The following is a 26,801-nucleotide window of genomic DNA, read 5'->3' as shown; positions in this document are numbered from 1 at the left end:
TCACGTTCACTCATTACCCAAGTGCTCACTGATCTACACTGGTTTCCATCCATGGCCTCGCCCCTCCTGATCTCTGTAACCTCCTCCAGCCCTACAAACCTCCGAGAGCTCAGTTTGGTATTCTGTTGCAAATTGAATTTACCCATTTGTTTCCTTTGAGCCACACCTCATACTGTATTCCTTCGTCTACCTTTGAAATTTTACAGCCTGGGTTTGTGTTACCAGGCTGCTGCCTTCTAGAAGTGGTGTTGCTGAAGAGTGCGGTGCTGCAGGAGCTTGGCGAGACCGTCCGGGCTCAGCTTCTGATCTTTTTTTGCAACTCTGTGGAAAGAAAATATGTGACACTGAGTGTATGGCCTCAGCAATCCCTGTGGTGGCATGTTGTACTCTGTGGTGTTGATAGGCGCTTGCTAGGTGACAAGTTAGCATTATAGTTCTAACTTTGACTTTTGATGTCTCTTCCTGCTTTGCCAATCCCGTGCCTCCTGGGTGTCTCACTATGATCTTCACGTCAAAGGCGGTAAGCTCCCTAATTTGGTTGGTCCTTTCATCTGTCCACATTTGCTCACAGCAATTGAATACTTTTTATACTTGTACGGAGAAAAACTTTGCACTTTGTTAACAGGGCATGTATGCAAGCTGCAAAGTGCTTCTGACATCATGTACAGTGAAAGTAGGTTGGCATTAACATGCTAACTGCACTTTCAAGGTGTTACAACTTAAAACGGCATTGCCAGCTCTTGTTTTACTTCTATATTTTAGAATCCAATCCCTTTAGTTAGCTGTGTGCTTTTGAACAGTTCTGATATAGAATGCAGTCTCAGTTCACAATAATCTGCATTATAAAATTGCATTGGATTCTTATATGAACACCATTTGTTCATTTCTGCTTAACAGCTACAATTGAAAAATTCTACAGCTAATGCTTGTCAGTCACATTAATATTCATTGCAATTTTTTTCAGGTCAGACTTTTTTTTTAACTTCATTCCATGTCTATTGAGCATATGACATTGCTTTGACCTACTCATTATTTTTCCCATACCTGCTTTATTCACTGATTATCATGGATGGATAGAACATCTGTGCTAAGGATTAATTTTGGATGTTTAGTGATGCCCTGGGGGAGAAAAACTGGAGGCACAAAGGGATTTTAGGATTTAAAGTGAGGTTAAAGTTTGAAAGTGCCCTGGATCCAAAAGGTTAATTGCTACTTGTCAGACTGATATGGCCTTGCAACTTTGGAAATATTTTATGGCAAATGTGAAAATAGTTTGCATATTTCTGCAGTTGAAATGTCACAATAGATGATTTGTAAACAAATTGTTTATAACAATCTTTTGATTGTGAGCCACAAAACACTATAAACATGTGATATGGCACTCCATCAAATAACTTGTTTTATTTCCATTCTTAAGGCTATCCACATTGCACTTACCATTTTATTGCTTGTGAATTGTCCAGCAAACCTGACTTGAGGAAGTAAATAACTGTATTTCCTGTTGTAGCACTGATAGCCTGTGTAAATATTTTCAAAATTGCAATCTTTATTTTTGTAACTCTTCAATTCTGCAGTTTGGATTCTTGTCGCCTGTTTACACTTTGCACATTTCTTCGTTTCAGGCTCAAAGTCTGTTCCGAGTAGAAGGCATTTATGAAACTAAATCCATTGAGGAACTTGTCATGCAGAATGGCGAAGTGGTTGAGGTACTGCAAGAGGGAGAAGAGGGACAGTGGTGAGTTCAATCATAAGTAAAGGAAAGGATAGAAAATAGTCAATATCACCAGCACCTGTCAGTCTAACTTCCAAGTCACTTCAAAGTTAGATTGATTCAGAATGTGAAAAAGGACGGTGGGAGAAACAGTGTTAAAGCAAATAGAAAATCCGAGGGAAAGCAAAGATAGTTAACAGAAAAGACAGCTGTGGAGCGTCCAAATTCAGGGATATAATATTATAAACATCAGACAGTTACAAAGTTAAAGAATATTTCTATTGCCCACATTGATGCTATAAGTTAAACTGTAAAACATACTTTGGGTGACAATTTTATTAACTTAATTGTAATGGTTGTCAAACTACAATTGCCTAGAAATTGCAGTCGGAGGCGTATCTCCGGAGTATGCCTCCGACCCGTGAAACAAATCCGAACCTACCTCCAGGCACCCAGGCTGCAAAGAGTTGTGGCCTCAGGCCTCCAGGCGTATGGCAGTGTAAAGGCCCACGGATCTCAGGGATGCAGGTGGTTCGGAAGCGTCCCTGGGATCATGTGGGCCTGGTCCTCCAATGACAAAGGAGGATTCCATTGCAATCATTTACGAATGCTAATGATAAGCAATGGAATCCCCAAATAATTATACAATGTACAGAATTCTAATAATTATAAATGTACTGAATTGCAATTTTTTTCCATAAGTCCCTTCATTGCACCGACCTCAATAAAAATTTAATTTTTTGATAAATCATTTTAAACATCTTAATCTGGGCCAATATTTGCATAAACTCAAGAGTATGTGCATAATTTTTGATTTTTAAGTATTTAATTTAAGGCTTATGTATACCCTTACGCTGATGAAAGCAGGCCCTATGCCTGCTTTTACCAGCCATAAGAGTTTTGTGGGCAATTGCTGGGCAGTTGGTGGGCAAAAGCCCAACTCTGCACCAGCAGTACTGATTTTCCATGCAGTTCGGATGATCTGTCAAGGCATACCTCGCAAGTTCCGGATTTCTCACATGCGGAAACCCAGAAGTTGCGGGGCCTTTAAAATGGATTACGACGGCGTTCTCCGAGAGTACAGCGTATGGGAGACCGCAATTTCAGGGCCATCGGCTTAATTGAGAACTGAGCACTACTTAATGCAAACAAAAAAACTTCTGCAAGATGATAACTGAATGAGCAAGCGGATGCAGTTGGAGCCAAGAATAAAAATTAAATGTACTTTCCGTTGAGTTTAACAGCAACAAGGTTACTTTATTGTTTTACATATATCTCCTATTCTAGATCCCGCTCTGTGTATAGGGCTCAAGAAAGATCTTAAGACTAACATTTGCAATATAGCCAGGTCCCAGCCTAGTTTGCAGCCTTTCTATTGCACTCCTGCTGTTGTTATGGCTGGCGTACACTACAAAGGCCAAGGATTTTACATCCCAGGGAGTTTTATAGTGCATGTAACCTTCCAATGCATAACCTTGACACGGAAAGCCCGAATGGAAGTGTTCCATTACCTAATGCTAACATGCCTGGTCCTTGATGAAAACAAAGGTATACTCCCAAAAAAAATGAAGGCAGAATTTCCTGTGGTTCTCGCAATGTGTGACCACATAACTAAAACTATTAAATTTACTTCAAGTCTGTCAGAGTCAGAGTCTGCATATATACAAATAGATTGCAGTAATTGTTTCTGCATTTCGTGTGTTTCAGGCAAGTGAGAAGTGTGGTAACTTATAAAACAGGATGGATTCCTTCCAGTCTTCTCCAACCAGTTGGTTCAGAACTTAAACCTGATCAGATTGATAATAATTCAGGTCAGAACCAGAGTTCTTTGCTTAATTTGAAAAGTGATGTACTGAATCGGATAAATATGCTTTTAGAATGCGATTAATAAAATTTAGGGTAATAAGTATTTAAATATTCACTTCATAACCAACTGTAGTATGGAAACAATATTCCTTACATTGTTAGATACTTAACAAAGAATTACAACATCCTTGTGAGCAACAATGTTCCATTATGCTATGGTTGTTCTTGTGCATTAAATTATTTATTCCAGGATTTCTACAGGTAAAAATTACAGATATAAGTGAGACAAAGATGTAGGCTGGAAATTTCCTCGGAGGTGCTCCCGCTCCAACATCGGACCTTCGCCACATGTATGGTGGAAAGCCGTTCACGTGCGGGAGCAGCTCCAAGAAAATTTTCTGCTCAGGCTTTGTGGGCTCCTGGGTATAACTCGAGTGGAATGGGTCAGGCATTTCTTTGGGAGTCACACCATCGGCTGCCAACTCATCCCTAGAAGTGATGTCAGACATATAATACATCTGCCCAAATATGAGTGGGCCTATTATAATTAGACAGAAATGACTAATACATCACAGGGCTTTTTTCTCTTGTTATTTGCACCTTAGCAGCATGAGCGTAAGGGATGCTGGTGTGTTCTTGTCTTCTAAAGTTGCTATGGGTGTTGCATGGAGGGATAAAAATGAAAGGGCTGGGAAGCCTATCTAATTGATTGCAACATAATCAATGGCATAAGCTATGAAAGTGCAAACCCAAGGCCATACTACGTGGCAGCAAGCCATTCTCTGCCTGCTCCAAGGCAGGCTCCCAGCTAGAGGCCGGTGAGCCCACTAACATTAATTTAAATGACCCTGAAAATCTTCCGGGTTTGGGGCACATCCTACTCCATTGCACTTCCATCAGTGTTACAGTGAAGTGGAGGATCTATACCAAGAATTTAGCAATTGCTCTTCCAATGGCATAGTGAGTAAAGGCACCACCAGTGAGTTATGCTCCTGGGTATAACTCGAGTGGAATGGGTCAGGCATTTCTTTGGGAGTCACACCATCGGCTGCCAACTCATCCTAGTCCTAGATTGAATCCCTGGTCTGTGCTAAATCCTTACTGGAGCAGCAGTTAGGGAGCTACAGCTGGTGTTAGCAGCCTGATTCTACGAAGGAGTAAATCTGACTGCTCTAAAATGACTCTTGCTGCAGACATTAGGTTAGAATATAATTGGGCTCAGTTGTACTGTACTGTGGAACTGTACCCCAGTAAGAGTCAGTGCCTTCAGGATAAGAGAACGAAAGGGAAGAAATCTGGAACTGTAAGAACTTTGTGCTCAAATCTGTCTCCATTTTACTAATTCATTTCAGTTTATACTATGTGTCTGGCAAATAAAACACTTTAAATGAAGTTATTAATGACATATTGCTTATTTCAGATTTTTACAGTGATATGTGCACAGCAGCTCTTGCTGATAGTGAAGACAAGGAGAGTGTGCACATGGGAAGCTATACTTCAGGGACCAGGACTGAAAGCTGATCTTGTTGCTTCCCTATTATCATCTCTCAAACTTCAGGCTTCAATCAGGCCTACAACAATCAGGGTCCTTAGGACACTTCAGTATCTGGGCACATGAAGTGGGAAAGTACTCCTTACTGCTGAAGGATTATGTAGCTGTGTATAAAGGATTGAGTTTCTTTGTTTGCAATGGGTTCTTTTGTTCATAACAAATGCTCCTCAATGGTATAATAGTATGAGCATTAGCAGGGGCCAAGTTTTTGAACACATGTCCAATTCCGTTTTTTGCAGATTTTAACATTTTGACTCTCCAGTTACCAATATTGTTTGATGGAACAGACCATACTAAATACAGTTCAGACAGCATTAATAAAAACTGAATTCAAGCTTTTGGCATGTCATGACTAACCAAACTAGTATTTCATGTTTTTAGCTCTATTCCCATCTGTTTCCACAAACACACAAGCAACCTGATTCAACTGACCACCAGTCAGTATATGACATCTAAACCCCGGTTGCCAGTGGAAATTGCCCATCGACAAGATGTGAGCATGTACAAAAATGCCAAGAAAAGAGGCTGTGCAATCACTATTGGTGCCCTGAGATTGAGATTGCTAATGCCATTTGGAAAGATAATTTTCTCAGGAAATGGTTTCTGATCTGCAGGGAAAAACTGCCATCTTTTACTCATGTAAAATGATTGCGTTTTCTTTTTAATCAACATCTACTCTATTAGCAGTGGCCTCTAGCTGCATCCTTGAGACAACTACTGTGGGAAAAACATATAAAGATTGGCATGAAATAAAGGCAAACCAATGTGGCTGGTAAAAGGTGTTGCAGACTGTTGCTGATACTTCAGTTTAAAGTGCTGTGTGAAAGCTGTATGTTGGTCCAGGTTGCATGCTGTAATTGTATTTTATTGATATTTGGACCACAAGATATTTATACTTGCAAAAGAATGTTTCAATAATCTTCAAAGACATAGTGGACCTTCTAAAGTATACAACTGATTGATGTGAAATGTTTTATGTACCTTGAACAGAGGCAGGTATCAATTTGTGTGAGAAGTGTTTTTTTCTATGATAAGAATTGGGTCAAATATGGGGGGGGGGGGTTATCAGTTAATTCATGACTACTAGTGAATAAAAGACAGGAAAGTAATCGTTTTAGCATAAAGTTTAGACAAACCATGCAAAAGAAGTAGTGTTTCATGATCTTGTTGCGGTGAAGTAGATGTGGAGAATACTCGTCTGTGGTGATCAGAGCGTCAGCTACTGCAGTCAGTGTTTAATGAGGATTCAGCATCTAAAAGGGTTCTCTCACAAATGGGAGTTGTTTTCTTAACCTCCAAGAAAGGTAGACATTTTAATCTAGCTTTTGTTGAAAAAGTCCCAAAAAAACCCAACTTTTTGATAGTGTGACAAAGATAAAGATTCAGCACGGGTTGTGAATGAACACACTGCATTTCTCTTTCATCCTGAGGGATCTGGCAGTTTATAGTCATGCTGTGCAATTTTCTCTTAATAATTCAGGGTCTGAGCTATGTCCGAAGCATACACTGAAGAGCTTCTGTGATGAAGCAAAAATAAAATGTGAAAAAATATAGATATATGAAACAAGTGATGGTTTCTGAAAAGCATTGGACTTGAGGCTTATTCCAACCAATAGTTTTGATGCCACTAGAAGCAATTGTGTCAACATTTTGCTCTTTACTTTAATGTTGTTATTCATTTCCTAAACACTGAACCCTACTTCTGAGCTCCACCTGGGAGCAAATGTTTGAGTTTACTTTGTTAATTGCTTGGAGGTTTCTCATCCAAAATTATACTCACTGGAGTTTAGAAGACTGAGAGGGGATCTCATCGAAACCTATAAAATTCTGTCAGGCCTGGACAGACTAGATGCAGGAAGGATGTTTCTGATGGCCGGGGAGTCCAGAACCAGGGGTCACAGTCTAAGGATAAGGGGTAAGCCATTTAGGACTGAAATGAGGAGGAATTTCTTCACCCAGAGAGTGGTGAACCTGTGGAATTCTCTATATTCAAGAAAGAGTTGGATATATTTCTTGAGGCTAAAGGGATCAAGGGATATGGGGAGAAGGCAGGGACAGAGTACTGAATTTGGCTGATCAGCCATGATCTCATTGAATGGCGGAGCAGGCTTGAAGGGCCGAATGGCCTACTCCTGCTCCTATCTTCTATGTTTCTATGAAAATTCACCCACTCCAGGAAAATGGGCTTGCTAAACTTTTGATTGGTTGAAGAGTGAGAAGAGCAATGTTGTCAATTTTCTTATAATGATGTGATGTGTGTATGAAGGGAGTGATGCATTTTGACATGATTTACACCTTTCTGTTTTGTAAAGGAAAACATTGCCATATGTTTTTTTCATAAAGACGGTGCCCCTTGAATAGTAAAATTGTAACTTTTTTTTTAATGTTTCATAAGAACATAAGAAATAGGAGCAGGAGTAGGCCATTCGGCCCCTCGAGCCTGCGCTGCCATTCAATAAGATCATGGCTGATCTGATCTTGGCCTCAACTCCACTTTCCCGCCCGCTCCCCATAACCCTTGACTCCCCTGTAGCTCAAATATATGTCCATCTCCGCCTTGAATATATTCAATGACTCCACCTCCACAGCTCTCTGGGGTAGAGAATTCCAAAGATTCATGACCCTCAGAGAAGAAATTCCTCCTCATCTCCATTTTAAATGGGCAACCCCTTATCCTGAAACTGTGCCCCTAGTTCTAGATTCCCCCCCGAGGGGATCTCCCCTAATTTATTTCCCTTTCCAGGTGCTCTGCTGCATTCCTGAGCTCTGCTGCATTCCTGAGCAAAGAGGTAAGTAGTTGTCTTGCTTCCTGGCCTCTGTCAATAGTCTGAAGCCAGACACTAGGAGGTGCACAAGAGTAGTCCAGAAGTGACTTGCCTGTCATTTTTTTCCTGCCTACCTGTGGCCTGTTCTCTACTCACCATCTCCCAGTGATCCAGCCTGGAACTGGCATATGGGAAAAGTGCAAGTGCAGTCTTGCATCCTACCATCCCACTGTATAGCATGTTAGCACGACAACCCACTCTTCCAAAATATTTTTTTCTCTTAGCAAACTTTCTGATCTCTGGTCCGTAGATCTTCACTGCAGTGTCAGACAAGTACCCGTGAGACATAGGAGGCAGTGAAATCACAAGGAATTAAACATCTTGAGCCAAATCAGCCACAGCAATACATAGCAGTCTTTTCTGCTGCCCACAGATACAGGAAGCAGTGTATAGGTCCCTCCAGTTATTTTCTATTTGCTTGGTATTTCCTTTTTTAAAACCTGCAAAATATATTGTTTTACAGCTTATTTCTGCTGGTTTTTACCCCCATGAACAAATGTTGGCCTGGCATAATGGAGGAACTATTTCATAACTCATTATGGGGTATATTGCTGCCAATGCAATGCAATCCAACTTCCAGTGGCAGGACACAGACTTAAATTAAGTTATAAGTGTTAGCAGTTGTAAGATAAGAATAAAATAAATAAAGTACTCAAAAGAGAGTGAAATGAAAGAGTTTGTGGCTGCCTTATCAGTATGAATTTTATCCAGTTCAGTGTATGAGTATTTTATTTGCCAGCATTTCATCTGTACCTTAAAAACACTGACATTTATAAGTTACTTTCCATACTAGCAGATCTCCCATGGTATTGATCATGGCAAGTCACAGAATGTAGAAAAGTGTGGTGGCTAATGTGTGGCAGGAAGTAAGTGTGACATTTACAGGAAATGCTTGCTAGACGCAAGAATTTTAATATATTATAGATATGTTAATCACCTCCATACCAAAAGTGGTGAACTTGTCAGTTGTAAGTTCAGTCATTTGGGTGTGAGAGCTGCTACTGTGAGTTGAGCGGAGTCAAGACTGACAGAGAGAGTCAGGTCAGGACTGCTGGCACAAGGGTTTAGGTCAGGGTGCTAGTAGGTCTTCCCAACATAAATTGGGTTAATTAGAGGGATATTGCCACATCTTCTAACTTCCCTATATGCATCACCACTTCTGTTAATGCTTTGTTTAAATCTTAACGTCTTGCCCTTTCTTTGCAAAATGTTAAAAAACCCGGGATAATTTTAACCAAACCTATGGGCAGGAAGTAGGCGGGTTTATGTTGGATGTTCGTTTTACACCCCCGCCCGATTTTACTCTGCATTCACTTCATTGGAGAGTAAAACGAGCGGCCGACCTGAACCCGCAAGTTTACCGCCTATCGCGTTAGATTAAAATTAGGGCTGGAGTGTCTGTATTTATCCCATTCCAAGTAAAACTTTAACAAGGACGAATACTTCTCAAGTTTTTTTTTCTGTTTAGTGGGCCAATTTCTGAAAATGCATTTTAGTTTAGCAACAAGACTTTTGAGTGTAGAATATAATGGAAGAAAATCACATTACTGGGCTTGCTTACCTATTTACACACATTTATTTCTCATTAAACTTTACCCACAGAGGAAACTACAGCCTTAACTCTGCTTAACTGCACCTGTTGCTAGGGATGGAAACCACTTGTTAACGTGTCATTGGCTTTCCCAACTGGTGACGGTCAAGGCCTTCCTGAAACCACAAGTTCGAAAACTTCAATAAAAACAGAAAATGCTGGAAATGCTCAGCATCTGACGAAAGGTCATCAACCGGAAACGTTAACTCTGTTTCTCTCTCCATAGATGCTGCCTGACCTGCTGAGTGTTTTCAGCATTTTTTGTTTTTATTTCAGATTTCCAGCATCCGCAGTATTTTGCTTTTGTATTCGTTCGAAAGCTTAATTGTCTTCTGTACATGTTCTCACTGCATAAATCCAAGAAAACTAGGAAGTGAGGCAGTCTGGAACTAAATTTTAACATTTGTTAACTAATAAAAGTAAATATTAATACTTGCAATTATATAACACCTTGTCATGTCAAAATGTCACAAAACGCTTCATCCATTGAATCATTGTTGAAATGCAGTGCTAGTTATTATGTAGAGACACAAAACAGGTTCCAGAGAGTTCCGTGTCAGACGATAGCAATTGTGCCTGATATTTCAATGCTTCTAAGCCAAGGGCCGAGTACAAAATAGTCTGAGTGTTTTAAAATTCTTTCTCTGAACACTTCAGTTCTACTTTTCCAGTTTTAGTTTAGGTTCTCATTGAGGAGGATATAAAAGTGTAACAATTTTCTTCAGGTTAAACGATTAAACAGATCATTACTTGCTCAATGTCACTGCTCCTAAACCAGAAGGGAAAGCAGAGAGGTCTATGTTTTGGTTGGAAGGACCAAAGCACAGATGGTGTGTTCTTTATCCTTCTATCTATATGTGGTCAGTTAAGAGCTGGAGTAGCATGGTTTAAAAAAAAAAGGTATCTCATACTCAGATGAATTTTGTATGGACAGATGTCTGGAAATCTCTAAGGTTATTGTAGCTGCAATTATTTTGTCAGAAAAGATTATGGGTGCGAAATTCGGCTGCTTTGAATCTGCCGTTAGCGCCTCCATGGGGCGCTAACGGGGCGCAAATGGATTTTTGCCCAGGCGTGGCGATATTAATGCCCCACACTAAATTGGGCCAGGTTTGTGCGGAGGCACTAAGAGTTCGCGTCCCGCTCCTGTAGATACCGCCCCGCTCGGCCGCGCCCGGCGAAGATGAGGTCATCGACATGCGCAGCGCCCCGTTAGCGCCCCAGATGCAAAATTCAGCCACCCCCCCTCACATACCACCTGGCGCTAATAAGGACAGCATCAGCTGTTGAGTTGCAGTCGGGTGTTGGCTCCGCGCGTGCTATTTAAAGGCGCCATCTTAGGGAAACATTTTTGTTGGCCATATCTCTGCTGAGACATTGTCAGACAAGCTGCTGAACATATCGCTGTGATTAAGAAGGCCTTTGACAAAGTCTTTATTAGTTTACATATTGACACCATTCCACTTATGACACTTTTTGTGCCTCCGAGTACCTATTACAGGTTCTTTGCTCTGAGGGGATTCGGCCCAATGTGACTTCTGCTTTTCTTCATGATCCAATGCAGCATTTGATCGTCCAAGGGTCATACCTAGTGATATTACTCTGACTGCCACCTGTTTATCTCTGACTGCGCCATTGAGCATGTGACAGAGTTCGGAGCTCATCTACTGTTGAATCATAAAATCACAGAAACAGTCTTCCCGGCCCATCATGTCTGCACCAGTGATTTTCTGCCCAAGTAATCTAGTATAATCTCATTCTCTATCATTCCCATGTCTTTTAATGTTTCTCTTTTTCAAGCAACTGTTAAATTCCACTTTAAAATAATTTATGGACTCTGCTTCAATAATGGTTTGTGCTAGAAAATGCCAACCTTTGTGTAAAGGTATTTTTTCTAACCTCCCCTTTCATTGTTTTTGTGAATATTGAATTTATGTCTTCTTGTTGCATTATTTCCACTGGTCAGCAAAATGGTATCACTATTTATCTCATCATAATCCTTCCTAATCTCTATTTGGTCACCCCCTAACCTTCTCGCTTTGAGTGAAAAAAGCTCCAACTTCTCAAGTCTCTCTCCATGACTGTAACCCCTCATCACTGCTAATATTCAAGTAAATCCATGCTGCACCTTTTTCTTTGCATCCATAGAATTAGAAGAAAACAATTCTGCAAAATACAGTTGTGGAACTGTAACCTATCCAAGACCCTGTACAAGTTCAAATCTCATCCTTGTTTTGTGTTCTACGCCTCTAGATACAAAACTAGTGATTGTGCTTGTTTTTACTATGGTCTGATCTGCTTATGCTGTCAGTGACCTGTGTATCTCTACATCAAAGTCTCTCAGCCCTTCTACTTCATTTTAAAATCTTACCTTTAAAAAGTGTTCTCTATTCTTACTTCCAAACTGTATTTAATTTTTATATTGAACTATGTTTATCACCTATCTGTGCATCCTGCTAGGCTATGGCCTCCTGCATTTTTTCACAATCCTCAATTGTTCCCTCAATTCCATGCATTTCTCCAATTTTTTGATAGATGGACAGTTTAAGATTTTAGTGAGATGAGGACAGATATAATTGTTAAGCTGCTTTATTTTACAGACACAAGTTAATGTACAAACAGTTGTAACAAATCTCACTTACTCCAATTTAACTATAGTTCCTTTCTCATAAATAAGGAAAATAATAAACCACATCACCCTGTCCCAGTTAGTCGGCGACATATATTTGCTTTTGGTCAATCTTAGCATTGAATCAGACCAAGGCGTACACTGAGACTGATCTGCTCTATTCTTAAGGTAACCTGCTTGTGTCTTATTTGCCTCTCTCTCAGCAGACCGTACAAAGGGAACTCCATCAAGTAGGTCTTTGTTCTCTTGTTCCCTATCCCACAAGAAGTTGGGGGCGTGATTACTGATCCTTGCCCCTGTGGAGAGTTTGACCAGGAGAGCTGCCAATTAAGCCTGCTACCTTACCCACCCCTTTGAAACTAGTTCCATGCAACAGGAAAGGACATTCCAGCCCCTCTAATGTATGAATGTTTGCTGCTAGTATCCAGGATGAGATAGCACTCCCCATTCCCCCCATCATCGTGGCTAGCAATTCTCTCTTTCTCCCAGCAGATGGCAGTGAGATGTATTTTAAACTTTTGTGAGCGTGCTTTAAATATAACACTAACATATCCAAATCTTTCCGTGGCTCGTGGTCTGTGACCAGTAGTTTCACTATCAGTTCCAGTCAGGCAGTACCTTGTTTATACTGCCCGTCTCCAACTGGAATTCTCTGACCCAGGAAGAGCCCTTTATATGTGCTATTACAGACGTGTGCAGAGTTGTACTCCTGGCCATTGCAATTTAAATGTTTTGAGAACATGGGTGGGAATGTTTACATTCTCTAAACTTTAAATCAACTTCAGGTAAGTTAAAAAGTGCCCAGCAGGTGCAAGGGCCCACTGTCCACTTTTCAAACACTGGAATTGCACTCAAACCCAAATGGCATGAGATTACTTCCACCCGATGTCCTCATACCACTGGGCTTTGGAATCAGATCAAGCTCGAACTTCTTAGTTATACTGTAACTTTAGTATCGCTGCAAAGTTAAATCATTGGATTCTCCTCTGACCTCATCGGTGAAAACTTGTGTCTCAGGGAAGAGAGAAATTTATAATATTCTAGGTAATTGAAAATCTAATTAAGACTCCATTTTCCCTGGTGTGCAATGAGCCAGTTCACATACGGCATGTCCCAAATGCACATGTTACAGTTCTGAGCTATAGAGGGGAAAAGAGAGTTTTATTTATATGATGAAGTGAAAAAGGCAGGATAGGAAAAGAAAGGAGAGAAGGGAAAATATATAATCCAGAAAACATGCTGAATATATAGACCCGTTTTGGCAAATGATTGGATTATATTAAAGTTTGTCGTCTATATTGAAATTATTTTAAAAAGCAATATTTAACAAAAGATTGTATGTAATAGCAATTTGTCCGGTTATACGCTCTCAAAAATAGTTACATACAAGCTGGCTTGTAAGTTTGTGTTTTATTTCAATTACACTAGTGCTTAACAATGCTCCTTGACATGGACTGAAACCCTGTACATCCTTATTAGAGAGTTTTTGCCTACAGTGAGGACTGCAATATTGCTGTTATTTTGAATACTGTAATTTAATTGGGATGAAAACTGAAGCTTTCTTGTATACAAGCTGATCAGATTAATACAAGCTGATCAGATTAATTATTTATGAACAGCCCAGGTATTTCATACATTGGAATTGAATTGTACATCTCGCTTGGTTTTAACATTATTTTCAGGTTACATTCATGTGGTAGCCCCAAAGTAAGTTTTTGCATCTTTCATTTATCCTAGAAAGAGTGCTGATTAATTGAAAGATCTGATCTGACATGTCACGGCCACTTGCGAAGATTGCTAGGCCCAAACATTTCTGGAACCACAAACTTAACAGATCATAGTCACTTTTCCTAATACTTATTACATAGGATATACAGCACAGAAACAAACCATTTGGCCCAACCAGTCTATGCCGGCGTTGATGCTCCACTCGAGCCTCCTCCCATCTTTCCTCATCTAACTCTATCAGCATAACCCTCTATTCCATTCTCTCATATGTTTGTCTAGCCTCCCCTTAAATGCATCTTTACTATTCGCTTCAAGCACTCCCTGTGGTAGCGAGTTCCACATTCTCACCACTCTTTGGGTAAAGAAGTTTCTTCTGAATTCCCTATTGGATTTCTTGGTAGCTATCTTATATTTATGGCTTCTAGTTATGCTCTATTATAACCAGGCAACCAATTGCATGTCCGGTAGCATCTAAGACAAGGGGAAAAATTCGGTTGGTTAGCGCCTCCCGCTAGTGCCTCCGGGGGGCACTAACGAGGCGCTAGGAACTTCGCGCCCAAGCGCGGCGATTTTAGCGCTGCTTGCGAAATTGACCAGTTGTTCTGCGGTGGCGCTAAACACTACCGCCACAATCTCCTGCACCTGCAGATCATGACGTCAGTCGAGCGTGCAATGCCCCGGACGGAATATTGAGTCGCGGCCCCTGCCTTAGCGCCTGCAGGTAGAGGAGAACATTTTCAAGTCAGGAGGGGCTGGGGGAGTGCTATTTAAAGGCAGGCGCTTCCTGCCTTTTCTTGTCGGCAAAATATTTGGTACATGCAGGTTGAGAGGGAGAGGGACATCTGGAAAGATTTAATGCTGTCCTAAGGAGTTTTGGCCCTCAGCACCACTTGAGGTTCCTAAGCGCCGAGCTCTTTCCCTGGGCCTATCCATTAGTGCTTCCAACACAATTGCTTTAGAGGTCTCTCCAGGCCAAGATTCAAGACTGCAATGAGCAGGGTGTGGCTGGCCAGCAAGATGGCCCCTCCCCTTTAAGAACTGGACAGCTCCAGTCTGTCTGGCTTCCATGGTAACTGACATCGCCTGAGCTTCAGTAGCGTTCTGAGGTAGCGCCTCGCTCCCCGACGTTTGCGCCTCGAGAGGTGTGTAACGCTTGATTTAGCGCTCTAATCACCTCCAGGGGTGATAGAGGCAAATTTTGCAGTCGGAGGTGATAATTAGCGCAAGGCGCTAAACTTTGCGCCCGGCCGATATTAGCCCCCAAAATGGGCAATACCCAGTTTTTCCTCCCCAAGATCTCTCAAGTATCCCAGATTGCCCAGTGGTTAAGAATTGCCCTTGTCCTGCTTGGAAGAACTGTCCAGTACTTCCAGTTTTGCACTCTGATGTTTTTTTCTCTTGCTGTCTCGTGAAAGATAGCAGTGAAAAATAGGAACAGGAGTAGGCCATTTAGCACCTCGAGCCTGTTCTTCCATTCAATGAGATCATGGCTGATCTGTGACCGAACTCCATATACCCACCTTTGCTCCATATCCCTTAACACCTTTGGTTAACAAAAATCTATCAATCTCAGATTTAAAATTAACAATTGACCTAGCATCAATTGCCATTTGCGGAAGAGTTTTCCAAACTTCTACCACCCTTTGTGTGTGGAAGTGTTTCCTAATTTCACTCCTGAAAGGTCTGGCTCTAATTTTTAGACTATGCCCCCTAGCCCTAGACTCCCCAACCAGCAGAAATAGTTTCTCTTTATCTACCCTATCTGTTCTCTTTAATATCTTGAAGACTTCAGTCAGATCACCCCTTAACCTTCTAAATTCCAGTGAAGGGAATACAACCCTAATTTGTGTAATCTCTGCTTGTAATTTAACCCTTGGAGTCCAGGTATCATTCTGGTAAATCTACGCTACACTCCCTCCAAGGCTAATATATCCTTCCTAAGGTGTGGTGCCCAGAACTGCTCACAGTACTCCAGGTGTGGTCTAACCAGGGCTTTGTATAGCTGCAGCATAACTTCTACCCCCTTGTATTCTAATCCTCCAGATATAAAGGCCAGCATTCCATTAGCCTTTTTGATTATTTTCTGTACCTGTTCATAACATTTTAATTAAAATGCAGAGAATGCTTTGAAGGCATGGTTATCCCAACGCTTGTAGGGAAAGTGAAATACTTTATTAAAACTATGGTCTCTATAGTTTGGATACAACACATTCGCTCATGTTATGGATATCTGGATAGCCCTACCTCTGTAGCAATCTCTTACTGGAGAGAGTAACAAAGGGGGGGGGGGCGGGACGGGAGCATTGACAAATCCCACAGCCAGGTGGAATGTGAAGGGAGAGAAAGTATGAGGCGAGTAAGTAAAACTAAAAAGAAAAGAGAAAGTTTATATTAGGCTACTTTTATATTGAACTAGAGGGGGTGCAGAGGAGATTTACGAAGATGTTGCCTGGGCTGGGGAATTTTAGCGATGAGGAAAGATTGGATAGGCAGGGGTTGTTTTCTTTGGAACAGAGGAGGCTGAGGGGAGACCTAATTGAGATGTATAAAGTTATGAGGGGGCTAGATAGAGTGGATAGGAAGGACCTATTTCCCTTAGCAGAAGGGTTAATAACCAGGGGGCATAGATTTAAAGTAATTGGTCGGAGGTTTAGAGGCGATTTGAGGAGAAATGTTTTCACCCAGAGGGTGGTGGGGGTCTGGAACTCCCTGCCTGAAAGGGTGGTAGAGGCAGAGACCCTCATCACATTTAAAAAGTATTTGGATATGCACTTGAAGTGCTGTAACCTACAAGGCTACGGACCAAGTGCTGGAAAGTGGGATTAGGGTGGATAGCTCTTTGTCAGCCGGCACAGACAAGATGGGCCAAATGGCGGCCTCCTGTGTTGTAAATTTCTATGATTCTATGAACTGAATGATAAGAGTATTGACTCTATGTCTTATGATTTTGATGTTAGATGACCCTATCTCTTTAAAAAAAGATACTGCCATGTACATACATGGCAACAAATGGCTCTGTGCATCTGCCACCATTTACTGTAATCCACATTTACCTTCTGATCATGATGGTGTAAGATAGGAGACCAGCTGTTATATGTGGCTGGGGTCACAGTAGCATAGATAGCTTTGGGATGAGAGATTAGTCTGTGTCCCAATGTACTCCAAGGATGCGTGTGCACCAACCTGCAATTTTTAGACTGGATTTTGGCTTCATAAATGTCCAGGTTATAGGCCTAAACTCAACAGAGAAATTTTACATACCTAGCAGTTATATTCTAACTTATTGTCACTCGATCCCCAAACAAATCAAGGTAAACCAGCAGGCATTGACCAAAGTACTCTCATTTGCGTAACAGTGTTTGTCCATATTGTGTAAAATAGCAGCAGATGTTTCTCTGGTATTTTACTTGTTACAACAGATTATATCTGGCAGGAGATGAATGTTATTAAAATTCAGCATCACTTATCATCATCTATTTTAGTTGTATGGTACCTGTATTGTTAAACAATTCAAATGTAATCATAGCTATGATTTGTACAAGTTTTTGTTATTACAATGTATCATTTTAGAATGTTCAGCACAAAATGTCCATCAGAGCTCAGATTTCCGTTAGCTCAGATTCCTCTGTTATTTTAACATTTTTGTTATTATGCAACAATTTGTGTGTTGTCTGTCTGAGGTAAATGTATAAAACTAATGAAGATATATTGTGTCAAACAAATTTATTATATATATATATTGGGGACCAATCATTTTTCAAAATGGATCTCATGGTTTTAAGAGGAATCGTGTTTATTTTTTATGCTTAATTGTGCATTCAATGCATGTTGTAATCCAGCTTCAGCATAGAATTGGTGTAAGTGTACTGCAGACATTTTACACATCAGTTATACATGTATGTTGAAGTATCTGTATATGTTGTCACGTATGTTGTTACATGCTGATATGTATGTAAGAATTCAAAAGCCTGGAATCCTGCTGTGGAAAGAGTTGCTTGCCTTTATCACGATAAAAGCTCAAGGCTTACTTTGGAGTCTTTAAGTGGGACAAGCTGGATTTTGTAAATCTAATCCATAATGGCACCAAAAACAAAGTCATTGTTAAATATCTTATCTGTATACATTTTTGAGCCGAGTATTGTAACATTAGCAGTAAAATGAATTCTGATTATTTAATTTGCTTGTGAAATTGTTTAAAACAAGACCAAATGACAGCAAACACAAAAACAAATATTTGAGAAGTCTAAAATTGAATTTAGATTCTGGACAAGAATAAGATACAAATGAAAAATCAATTGGATTACAAAATTACAAAAATACATAATTAGTACTGACACTGCATACAAATTTAGTGAGATGTCTAGTACTTTTACACTGTGTTGTTTCATCGGTCCTACTTCCAAAATCAGCCATTAAGCACAAATTTAAAATAAAAAGTTATTCCTAAGTACCTGTTTAAATAATCAAATCCAAAACAAAAACACAGATACATAATAAACATACAAAACAGGATATGAATTGACCAACTGGTCTATCAAGCCTGTCCCCACCCACACAGTGCAGTCTGAACGCACCTACAACCCTCCCTTTCTGCATTCCAACAGTGATTACATTACAAAAGTACTTCATTGGCTGTAAAGCACTTTGGGACATCAGGAGATTGTGAAAGGTGCCATATAAATGCAAGTCTTTCTTTCTTCCTTCCCCAGTCATGCAATCTCCTGGGAGATGCAGAAAAAAAAAGCCTTAGGCCAACTTAAGAAAAAACTCAAGGTAATTCCTCTCCAACCACCAAAGGCAATCAAGCAGCCCCCAGGAGACTGCAACAACTGATATCAATAAGTACCGCTACCCCTCCAACTACCTTCTATAACTGGAGATGTCCTTAATTCTCAGGAACTCATCCAACTACCTTTTGAAGGACTGCAGTGAATCCATACTTGCCACATTTGGCAATTATTCCAGAGGTTGAAGACTTTCTGTGAAAATAAATACTTCCTGTCATTCAACCTAACTTTATGCTTCTGTATTTTGTGCTGATGCCTCCTAGTTCTCCCATCCCTATATCTAATTAAAATAACCTATCCACCCCAAACAGAATCTATTCCCTTCAACATTCTAAAAACGTCAATCAGATTACCTTGAAGTCTATGCTTTTTCAATGAAAATAGCAGACAGTTCCCTGAGCTGTCCTGATAGCTAAGAGCCCCAGAACTAAGTATCATTCGAGTGGCCCTTCTATGGACCTTCTCCAAGGACCTTAATGTCTCAGTAAATACTAAATACAAAGAACACATGCATAAAACACTAACATTAATGTGTATGATTTACAAATTGTGAGTTCACAGTGATTAACATTGACTGTAGTCAAATAGCCAAATACTGTGCAGTAGCTTTCTGATCATATTTTTATTTCGGTTTTTAGCTATACTTCTAGTACTGTTAACCTGTAATTCAATATAAAAGTCAGTGTTGCTGTGCAAATTTCTAAGTTTCAGTATAACTACAGTGTTACAGTTCAGGCTTTTCTCAGCACTTTTGTCTTGAGTTCATGGCAAAAAGGTGTGTTCCATAAGCAGACCGAGCCACACCTATGATCCAAACCTGAGCCCTTATATGTGCCATCTATGTTGTAATATGCATAAGATTAACATTTACTCATTCGTTGCAGTATACAGTGCACTGGAGACCATATGGGATGTCCACCACATTCTGGAAATCTTGATCAGATTTACTTACATAATAATATACACAAGTAGTAGAGCATAGAAGAATACTAAATCAGCACCATACTTAAAAATAATAAGACTGGAATCAATCCATTGGCGTTAAAATCCCTTTTTAGAATGTATTGCTTATCGAGTCTGATAATGATAAAGACATTTTGGTTGCATTAGTCAGGCTTTACATACTGACCTAGACAAATGGAACAACCTATCCATATTACTCCTAGGCTGGGAAAGCACAATAGAAATGGATGTCCGCCTGCAGTTTTCATACTTGTTACAGATGGTACCAATCAGGATTCCAGTGTAGTTATTCTTGGCACTGCATCTGCAGGTTTCTGTGGTCAGGCAAGAAGATACCTGCAACTTCCCAAGCATGAAGGAGTGTTCAGTCTTTTGAATTTCAAACACAACTAATGAGCAGTCTAACTCCAGGGAATAATAGACTGGAACCCAGCCTGTTCCAAATCTCTGGCTGGACAAACAAACTGGGGCCTCTCAGATGATCCTCTATATAGCTTGGCCTTTATAGATCCTCAGAAAATGCCCCCAGAAACAACCAATAATAAAGGCAACCATAACCCAGAAAAAGATCTACATCTTGCTGGAAAACTTCAAGGGCCTATTGGCCCTTCCCCCAATTTGGATCAATGGGGAACTTCCCATCTATTTGCCATGGGAGCATTCTAAATTTAGTTTAAATAAAGGCTTAGATAGACTCAGTTAACTTCTTCCAAAAAAGACCAGATTTTACCCTTCCAACAACTGACAGACAAGTTCCATCTTGCCCCATAAAATTCCAATATGAACAGACCCTCTTGGAGCTGTGCCATCACTCCCCAACAAACTAGCATAGAAATGGTGCCACTCACTCCACCACACTTGCTTCCAGGTCAAAAGACAACACAAAAATCTTTAAAGAGGCCTAGGAGCAACACATGTGCCATGAAATTCAGGAGTAGCCATTGTTGCATACTCTGCACATGAATGGAGAGGTCCGAGGATCCCTGGATATTGGGCCTCGGATCTCATTAGAGTGAATGAAGGAGGAGCCCAATGAAGAGTGCACAAAGATCGGGCCACTGCTAGTGCCACAGCGGCCCACAGATAGGTGATGGCTTTGTGTAGAGAATGCTGGCTTCAGAGGGGGGAAGGGGTTGCTGGTCTCAGTGGAGGAATGTGGGCCTCGGGGGGTAAATCTATGGACTGTGGGGGGATGATGGTGGTGGTGGTTGCAGCAGCAGGCCGCAGGTCAGGGTCTGGGCCAGGGGAGGAAGATTGTGGGTCGAGGATCTCGGGGTCGTGGGGCCTGGGAGCAGCGACGATTGGGAGGGTCCTTTAATGTGGATTTTGGGAGGAGCAAGCCTGCTCCCCATTCAGGTAAGTAACTTACCTTTTTTGTTGTAGGCGTTCTGTGGGGTTGGTTTCCCTGAGTACAGTCTGCGATGGCAGGGCGCCAGAGGGATATCCCCAATATTAAAAAGCACCCCCTACAAGAAGCAGGCCATGGAGCTGTTGGGGAGGCACTACTCTAGCCATGGGAGATGGTGACGTTGGTTACACAGTGACAGCACCAGGTTAGCGGGAGCACACCTACACATTTAACATTGCAACACTGAAAAGCAGCAGACAGCCACAAGTTTCCACACCCATCGCTGTCTCCTTAATCTCAATGGGGTTATGCTCACCCATTCTTAACTTGTTGCTCGCCCGCCCCTTTTCTGCAGATCCATCACAGCAACACGGGGAGGCAGATGATGTGGAAAGTACTAGGAGCAGGAGATACCTCTTCCTCTCAGACAGAGAGACACTCTCTCTCTGTAGCAGCAGCAGCAGCAGCAGAAACACCACCTGTTTGAGCCACATCCAAGTTACAAGTGCTGACTCTTTTTGTTACAGGCAATTGCTTATTAAAAGTCAAGCATGTGCCCCCATTTTAAAGGGGCACAACCAATAAAAACTGTAACAACAAAAAAGTTTAAAGGAAACTTAACAAATTAAATTAAAGTGCTATACCCAGGGGTGATGTTGCCCTTCAGTGCCCACCGGTGGCGGAAGGCCTCGGGCGTGCCGGCGGACATCGCTTGCTCCATCTCCAGGGCCACCTGGGCACGAACATGGCCGCGGAAGAGAGGCAGGCAGTCGGGCCGAACGACCCCCTCGACCACCCGCTGCCTGTACCTGTTGATGGCCACCTTGGCCAGGCCCAGGAGAAGTCCTACGAGGAGGTCCCCTGACTTGCCCGCTCCCCCCCCCACCCCCACACCGGGTGACCAAAGATCAGGAGCGTGGGACTGAAGTGCAACCAAAAATCGAGGAGCAGCCCCTTTGAATAGTAAAAGAGGGGCTGCAACCTCTCACACTCTGTGTATATGTGGAACACGGACTCCTCCAGGTGCAGAAAATGCAGGTGGCCTGGGAGTCCATGAACCGACATAAAACTTTATTGCACGGGACTGCCCCGTGCAACACTCTCCAGGCCAAGTCCCCAATAGATAAAGAGAGGACTCCCGCATCGAGAGCCCCCCATTGAGGACCCCGCCTCCTCCGGACGGCAAGATGGTGCGCCAAGGCATGTCTGGACGGCAGACGATAATGACGAAGTGGAAGGTGTGTAAGAGCAGCCCGTATAGGAATCCCCTCCATGCTGAATGGAAAGGCATGGAAGGGATTTCCCGCAAACAGCTCAAGTTGTGAGGCACTGGCTCCCGAGGGAGGTTTTGGGGCGTGGCGCCGATGAGGAATTCCATCCGAATGGGGGTCAGTTCGCATGGGATCACCCCACATGCTTGAGCCTCCTCGACACACCTAGTGGAGTCAGAGCCCAGTGCCACTTTCAGCGACTCGATGGCTTTGGCCGTGAGCCAGACATTGGCCCAGGACTGGTGCTGAGGAGTGGGAGAGAAGGGAAATCATCCTCATCGACTATGATGATGATGATGCCAAGGAGGATGATTCTAGTGAGCGAAAGAATGTGAAGGTCACACCTGTCCCTGGACGTAGATCATGCTGTGTTCCTCTGTCACAACCTCCTCTATCTCACTCCCACATCACTTGCTTTTCAATTCAATTTTATTTGTCATATATGCAGCAGACGTGTGTACTGCACAATTAAATGTTGATTTTTACGAGTCCTCCCGACATTGGAATAAATATGGCATAACAATGATAAAATACTAATAGAAATACAGTAATAATAAATAAAACAACAGTAATAAATAATAATAATTTCCACTATAACACTCAGATCTGGCTTCAACTCTGTTCCCAGTAAGGTGTATGTATATTTAGCATTAGATCTTCAGCTCATGCATAACATTATTCTTTTCTAAGTTGAACATAATTTCCCAAACACAGGCCCATTCCTCTAACACATCGAGATCTGCTTGCAGTTATTTAGCATCTCCTAATGTCCTAACTCTGCATATAGTTTCATATTGTCCGCAAACTTGCGGATCACTGCCCCAACACCTACATGTAGATCATTAATGAAGATAGTAAACAGCAAAGGTTCTACATCAATCCCTGTGGGACACGACTGGTACCCGGTCTCCAAGCACATCTAAATCCATTGACAACTTTCTGCCTATGGGCATCAGCCAATTCTTAATCCACCACAGCATACTACCACTAATTGCACAGGATTCTATATTGTAGAGTAACTTCTTGTGAGGTACCTTATCAAAGGCTTTCTGAACGTTCAGGTAGACCATGTCTACAGCACTGCCCTCATCCACTAACTTACCAACTTCTTCAAAAAAATTGATCAAATTAGTAAGACTCAACCTTCTTTTTGAGAAGCTTTGTTGAGTGTTCATGATGATGCTTTCTCTATCTAAGCGGTAGTATAAGACATCTCTTATGATACCTTTGAGTATCACCTATTACTTATGAACTTATAGTTACTCCAGTTCTGCTTCATCACTCTTGTTAAAAATTGGAACTATATTAGCATCCTTCCAGTTTGAGGGTATAGTTCCCAACTCTAGCGAGCTATTAAAGATGTGAACAAAGGGCTCGCACAGCACTATCCCATTTCTTTAAGGACACTTGGGTTGATGTAAGCTGGGCTGGCAGCTTGATCTATTCTAAGCTTTGTTCTTCTGTCTAAGACAGCATACCCATCTATTTTAATATTAACAATTTGGGAACAGTAGCATAGTGGTTATGTTACTGGACTAGTAATCCAGAGACCTGGACAAATGATCCAAAGACGTGAGTTCAAATCCCACCACAGCAGCTGGGGAATTTAAATTCAGTTAATTAAATAAATCTGGAATAAAAAGCTAGTATCAGTAATGGTGACCATGAAACTATCAGATTTTCATACAAACCCATCTGGTTCACTAATGTCCTTTAGGGAAGGAATTCTGCCCTCCTTACCTGGTCTGGCCTACATGTGACTCCAGGCCTACAGCAATGTGGTTGACTCTTAACTGCCCTCTGAAATGGCCTAGCAAGACACTCAGTTGTAACAAACCGCTACGAAAAACAATAATAAGAATAAAACCGGACGGACCACACGGCATCAACCTCAGCACCAGCTACGGACACGACAACAGCACACCCAGCCCAGTCGACCCTGCAAAGTCCTCCTCCCCAACATCTGGGGACTTGTGCCAAAATTGGTAGATCTATCCCACAGACTAGTCAAGCAACAGCCTGACATAGTCATACCCACAGAATCATACTGACGTAAGAAAACTACTAGGCACTTGGTCTAAGTATTAAACAAGGCTTTAATCAACTGTTTTTCAACATGGAGATCTAGTTGTGTCCTTCACTAGTTCCTGTTAAAGAATGTCCTGAGCAAGCTGGGCCCATGCCCGAGTATTTATACTCTCCTTGGACAGCGCCACCAGCAGGCCACCCAGTATCATTTCATAAGTCATTTCCACATGAATGACAAGATTCATGTCACATACCTTTCAGCAAATGTCCCAAACAACTCCATCACTATCCCTCGGTACATCCTGTCCCACCGGCAGGACAGACCCACCAGGAGTGGCAGCACAGTGGTATACAGTCGGGAGGGAGTGGCCCTGGGAGTCCTCAACATTGACTCTGGACCCCATGATCTCATGGCTTCAGGTCAAGCATGGGCAAGGAAACCTCCTGCTGATTACCACCTACCGCCCTCCCTCAGCTGATGAATCAGTACTCCTCCATGTTGAACACCACTTGGAAGAAGCACGGAGAGTAGCAAAGGCACAGAATGTACTCTGGGTGGGGGACCTCAATGTCCATCACCAAGAGTGGCTCGGTAGCACCATTAATGACCGAGCTGGCCAAGTCCTGAAGGACATAGCTGCCAGTCTGGGCCTGCGACAGGTGGTGAGAGAACCAACACGAGGGAAAAACCTACTTGACCTCGTCCTCACCAATCTACCTGTTGCAGATGTGTCTGTCCAAGACAACATTGGTAGCAGTGACCATGGCACAGTCATTGTGCTGGTGAAGTCCCGTCTTCACATTGAAGACACCCTCCATCGTGTTGTGTGGCACTATCACGGTGCTAAATGGAATAGATTCAGAACAGATCTAGCAACTCAAAACTGGGCATCCATGAGGCGCTGTGGGCCATCAGCAGCAGCAGAATTGTATTCTACCACAATCTGTATCCTCATGGCCCAGCATATCCCTCACTCTACCACTACCATCAAGCCAGGGGATCAACCCTGATTCAATAAGGAGTGTAGAAGAGTATGCCAGGAGCAGCACCAGGCGTACCTAAAAATGAGGTGCCAACCTGGGGAAGCTGCAACACAGGGCTACATGCATGCTAAAAAGCAGAAGCAGCATGCTATAGACAGGGCTAAATGATCCCACAATTAACGAATTAGATCGAAGCTCTGCAGTCCTGCCACATCCAGCCGTGAATGGTGGTGGACCATTAAACAACTAACGTGAGGAGGAGACTCCATGAATACCCACATCCTCAATGATGGTAGAGCCCAGCAAGTGAGTTCAAAAGACAAGGCTAAAGAGTTTGCAGCCATCTTCAGCCAGAAGTGCCAAGTGGATGATTCATATCGGCCTCCTCCTGAGGTCCCCACCATCACAGAAGCCAGTCTTCAGCCAATTCGATTCACTCCATGTGATATCAAGAAACGGCTGAGCGAACTGGATACAGCAAAGGCTATGGACCCCGACATCATCCCAGCTGTCGTGCTGAAGACTTGTGCTCCAGAACTAGCCGCGCCTCTAGCCAAGCTGTTCCGGTACAGCTACAACACTGGCATCTATCTGACAACGTGGTAAACTGCCCAGGTATGTCCTGTCCACAAAAAGCAGGACAAATCCAATCCGGCCAATTACCGCCCCATCAGTCTACTCTCAATCATCAGCAAATTGATGGAGTGTGTCGTCAACAGTGCTATCAAGAGGCACTTACTCACCAATAACCTGATCACTGATGCCCAGTTTGGGTTCCGCCAGGACAACTCGGCTCCAGACCTCATTACAGCCTTGGTCCAAATATGAGCTGAATTCCAGAGGTGAGCTGAGAGTGACTGCCCTTGACATCTAGGCAGCATTTGACCGAGTGTGGCATCAAGGAGCCCTCGTAAAATTGAAGTCAATGGGAATCGGGGGGAAAACACTCCACTGGCTGAAGTCATACCTAGCACAAAGGAAGATGGTTGTGGTGGTTGGAGGTCAATCATCACAGCCCCAGGACATTGCTGCAGGAGTTCCTCAAGGCAGTGTCCTAGGCCCAACCATCTTCAGCTGCTTCATCAATGACCTTCCCTCCAACATAAGGTCAGAAATAGGGATGTTCACTGATGACTGCACAGTGTTCCGTGCCATTCACACCTCCTCAAATAATGAAGCAGTCCATGCCCACATGCAACAAGACCTGGACCACATTCAGGCTTGGGCTGATAAGTGGCAGGTAACATTCGCACCACACAAGTGCCAGGTAATGTCTATCTCCAACAAATGAGATTCTAACCTCCGCCCCTTAACATTCAACGGCATTACTATCGCCGAATCCTACACCATCAACAAACTGGGGGTCACCATTGACCAGAAACCTAACTGGACCAGCCACTTAAATACTGTGGCAACAAGGGAAGATCAGAGGCTAGGTATTCTATGGCGAGTGCCTCACCTCCTGACTCCCCAAAGCCTTTCCACCATCTACAAGACACAAGTAAGGAGCGTGATGGAATATTCTCCACTTGCCTGGATGAGTGCAGCTCCAACAACACTCATCTGGACACCATCCAC

The 26,801-nt window shown here is 42.4% G+C and overlaps 2 long non-coding RNA genes across 2 annotated transcripts; one reads left to right on the top strand and one right to left on the bottom strand.

The window, feature by feature from the left end:
- Nucleotides 1–43: 43 nt before the first annotated feature.
- On the bottom strand, nucleotides 44–21,455 carry LOC147115681 (uncharacterized). The gene is made up of 3 exons (XR_015078665.1): nucleotides 21,257–21,455; nucleotides 1,438–1,709; nucleotides 44–321 (listed from the first exon to the last, which is right to left on the bottom strand). It is a non-coding gene; the product is annotated as an uncharacterized LOC147115681 (long non-coding RNA).
- On the top strand, nucleotides 1,653–18,018 carry LOC147115682 (uncharacterized). Its single transcript, XR_015078664.1, has 3 exons — nucleotides 1,653–1,735; nucleotides 3,419–3,522; nucleotides 4,938–18,018. It is a non-coding gene; the product is annotated as an uncharacterized LOC147115682 (long non-coding RNA).
- Nucleotides 21,456–26,801: the final 5,346 nt, after the last annotated feature.

The sequence above is a fragment of the Somniosus microcephalus genome, chromosome 6, assembly GCF_052327205.1.
Source record: "Somniosus microcephalus isolate GS21.2 chromosome 6, FLI_Smic_1.0, whole genome shotgun sequence".
NCBI lineage: Eukaryota > Metazoa > Chordata > Chondrichthyes > Squaliformes > Somniosidae > Somniosus > Somniosus microcephalus.
Note: the sequence above shows the minus strand (reverse complement) of the source record. Positions and strands in the feature narration are given on the sequence as shown.